At 43.4% G+C, this 4,077-nt stretch overlaps 1 pseudogene; it reads right to left on the bottom strand.

The window, feature by feature from the left end:
- Positions 1–750: 750 nt before the first annotated feature.
- LOC109560974 (PR domain zinc finger protein 14-like) lies at positions 751–3,725 on the bottom strand (annotated as a pseudogene).
- Positions 3,726–4,077: the final 352 nt, after the last annotated feature.

The following is a 4,077-nucleotide window of genomic DNA, read 5'->3' as shown; positions in this document are numbered from 1 at the left end:
GATGTGGAAGAAAAGGGACTAACTCTTGTGCCCTCTTGGTGGGAATGCAGATTGATGCAACCCGTGGATAGCAATATAGAATATCCTCAAGAACTAAAATAGAACTAAATAACTAAATGGCAGTTCCACTTGTGGGTATATGTCAAAAGATTTGAAAACAGGATATCAAGCAAATACCTGCAGTCCACGCTCATTGCGGCATGATTACTCACAACCACCTGATGGTCTACAGTTCCATGTGCTGTGTTACACAAGGAGTAATTTTCTACATTAACTGTGCTTTTCACTGGGATGAACTTTGGGGCAGATTAGCTCTCTTTCACCATCACAGATTGTAATTTTATGTTGCCATTACGCAGAAGCCAACACGACCTTTTAGGTTGGTAACTGGGGACAAGATAAAATCTGCATGCCAATTGCTAAGGAACATAAAATACTCAGATGATGCCTGGATTCAAAGTTCTGGCTACTAAAGATTCTGGTTTTGGTTGGTAGGTAGCAGAGTTTGTAAGAGCAAAATTGATAGAGAACCAATAAATTTCAGGAGTTGGATTGTCAGAGAGATCTGAGGCAGGCATCCAAGGCTTATGATTGCTCAATATCTCTGCTGTTTTTTAGGCCATAAACCAGGCAGCAACAACATCTGGACTGCTGAACTGGCATGGTCACCAGCAGCGGTAGTCTTTATAGTATACCTCTCTCTAGTATCAGAAAGAGATATTTACAGGAAGCAGAGCAAGAGGCAGCCAGTTAGGCAGAATAAGTAACTTGTACTACTTCCGGAGTAGGAAACCTCTGCTTCTCGGGCCCATCTGGATATGATGTAAATCCTGGACCCAAATCACGACTACCAGGACCTATTCCTCCATTTCTAAATGAGAACTTCTCAATCTTTCCTCCCATTGTGGTTTGAATTAACGGGATCCTAAGGAACCATTTCTGAATCTGTTCAGTTAGAGATCCTGAATTTGGAACTGGGGAGAAGGCAGTGGCACCCCACTCCAGTACTCTTGCCTGGAAAATCCCATGGATGGAGGAGCCTGGTAGGCTGCAGTCCATGGGGTCGCTGAGGATCGGACACGACTGAGCGACTTCACTTTCACTTTTCACTTTCATGCATTGGAGAAGACAATGGCAACCCACTCCATTGTTCTTGCCTGGAGAATCCCAGGGGCTGGGGAGCCTAGTGGGCTGCCGTCTATGGAGTCGCACAGAGTCGACACAACTGAAGCGACTTAGCAGCAGCAGAGGAACATGTGTTATTGGATAATAACTAGATACAACTGGATAGAGAAACTGGTTGTTACCCTTTGATGGGGGAATAACTGTACTTTCATTCATACATTGAAGTTAGTTGGGACATTTTTGAAATTACAAGTATGCCTGTAAGGTTCAAGGAGGAAAGAGAAATTGAAAAGACACAATTTAGACAGTTCAACATTTCCAGAAACAATCAGAACCCACACACAAATTAAGAAAATGGAATCAAAATCATATCAGTTCTTTCTCATATCATGCATCAGTGGAATTCAAATTTAAATTCCATTAGAGATTACAATGAAACTTGACCAGCTGATTTTAAAAAAGAAAATAGTAAACTGTGTAAGAATGCCAAATTTTTCACCATTAAAAAAGTTAATAGCTTTATTTAAATATATTGACATATGATAAATTGCAAATTTGAAGTGCATATTTTGATACATTTTGACATAGGTACATACCTGTTCATCAAGACAATGAACATATTCATCATCCACAAAGGTTTCTTCCTTTCTGTAGTTTTGTCTCCCTCCCAAACCTCCCTGCCCCTTGCTAAGTATAGATTTCTATTAATAAGTTGATTTTTTTTTAGTACTTTAAAGATGTTGCTCCACTATGGCCAGGTTCATATTACTTCTGATAAGAAATATTTTGCCATCCTTATCTCTATTCCTTTGTATGTAATGTGTCTTTTTTCTCTGGCTGTTTTTAATATTTTTGCCTTTATCACTGGTTTTGAGCAGTTTGATCATGATATGCTCTGGTGCCGTTTTTAAAATGTTTCTTTTGCCTTTGTAAAACTTCACGCTGTGCACTATACTTTTCATAAAATTAGCAAAAAATTGAGCCATTATTCTTCATATGTTTTTTCTGTACCCCCTGTTTCTTCTCTACTTCTGGGACTTTAATCACACATATATTAGGTTGCTTGAAGTTGTCACATAGCTCGCTAATTCTCCTCATCATTATTTTAGACTTTCTGCTCTCTTTTTCGTATTCTATAATCTCTGTTGCTATGTCTTCAAGTTCATCAATTATTTGTGCTGCAATATCCAGTCAGCCATCAGTCGCATCCAGAGGATTTTTCATTTCTGACATAATTTTAAGCTCTGAGATTTTGGTTTGGAGTTTTTTGGATCTTTTTTATACTTTCCATGTCTCTATTCAACATGCTCAGTTTTTTACTGAACTTATTAACCATGTGGAATATAGTTATGACAACCAACTTTATATCACTGTTAATTTTAATCTCTGTTTTCTTATTTGCTTTTTTTTTAAGGCAGAGGTTGCATCCATTTGTTTCACTTTTATTTTTTTCTCTGTGAACGGGTTAAGGGATAGAAGAAGAAGTATGCTGGTGAACAGAAGTAGGTTCAGAAGCTTTGGAAAGATGAGGACATGACATCTTCCTCCATCTGGGTAATGGCCATCTGGTTAGACACGCCCTCAGTTTTGTGTTCTGCGTTAGAGTTGGAAGGGAGACATTCCATAGGCAAGTGGAGAAGCTGCAGGAAAGAGCCCAGTCCTTCCACTAAGAGGGCCTCACTGGGTATGGCAAAGATGTGTCATCCCCTTTGGAGGACCCAAAGCAGGATGCCTGCTTCCCCTGCTTTACAACCTGTAGGCTCACCGGAATATCCAAAGATATTACAGCAATCTCCATACCACAGGAGGAGCTCTTGGTTCTGGTAGGTCTCCTTACAGCTTTCATAAAAGATCTGCCCTTGACATAGTCTGGCCACAAGGTTCTTCTCCAGCTGGCACAGCTGACATAGGATGTCCAGTTCCTTGCACCTCCTTTTCCATCAATACAGTGGCTCAAATGACCATCTTCAAAGATCTCCCATGTATTAAGGACTTGTGTCTTGACTTCACTGGTGTTGACCACTTTATGCTGAAAGGTCCCAAACCTGATTCCTTTGGCCCCCAAGCTACTATAGAATACCCCTAAATCTGTGACTTCACCGAACTTCCATCTGCTGGAGGTGGAGACCTTCTGGTAGCTGAAGGGAGTTGTTATTCAGAGTCTGAGGAGGAAAATCAGACCTGGAGCTGTCGGTGGGGATCAGGAGGCTGGAAATTGCATGGTGCAGGTGAGCTGAAAGCTGCGGGCTGGGGATGACCCAGTATAGACCTACGTGCAGGTCTTCCTGGGTAAAGTGGTAGCGGTGAGATGCCCTCCCCTCAGTTCACGAGTTTGGGGCTGGAGAATTCCATCAACAGAGGAGCCTGGTGGGCTACAGTCCATGCGATCACAAAACTAGACCTAAGGACTGCACAGCTAACACTTTGACTTTCCAGAGGTCACTGGGGGACTCAGGTAACAGCAGGGAGGGCTTTGGCCTCTCAGGTAATAGCAAAGCATCCCTGGGCGGCAGCAAAATGAAAATTTCAGGTTCCCAGCACTGTCCACCATCACAGTGGCCACCAGTGTGTCCCAAGTCTTCGCTGGTGGTGACTGCCATTCTGGAAGTGTGCCACCTCCTTGGGGAGGTGAGGAATAGGGTACCAAGTTGGCAGCTTGCTGTACCAGGGCAGGTCATAGAGTGGCTCCCTTGGCAAGGTCAGGCCAGTGTACACAGCAAGGAAGATGCTGTCCAGAAGCCTATGTGGACAGGGACTGCAACTGTGAGAAAGGTTGGAAGCCCTCCTCTTTGGGGGTCAGGGCGTACCTGTAGTGGCCATAGTTGGGGGTGGACGGTAAAGGTGCATAGTATGCAGCTAGGTGTTGGGAGCTTCTCTGGAGCCAGTCAGGCAGGAAGCACCCCTTGTCCTAGGGTCCAGCCTCCCCTGGTGGCCACAAGGCCACCCCAGACC

This window comes from Bos indicus, chromosome 7, assembly GCF_029378745.1.
Source record: "Bos indicus isolate NIAB-ARS_2022 breed Sahiwal x Tharparkar chromosome 7, NIAB-ARS_B.indTharparkar_mat_pri_1.0, whole genome shotgun sequence".
NCBI classification, from domain to species: Eukaryota; Metazoa; Chordata; class Mammalia; order Artiodactyla; family Bovidae; genus Bos; species Bos indicus.
This window is presented reverse-complemented; position numbering and strand designations above follow the sequence as displayed.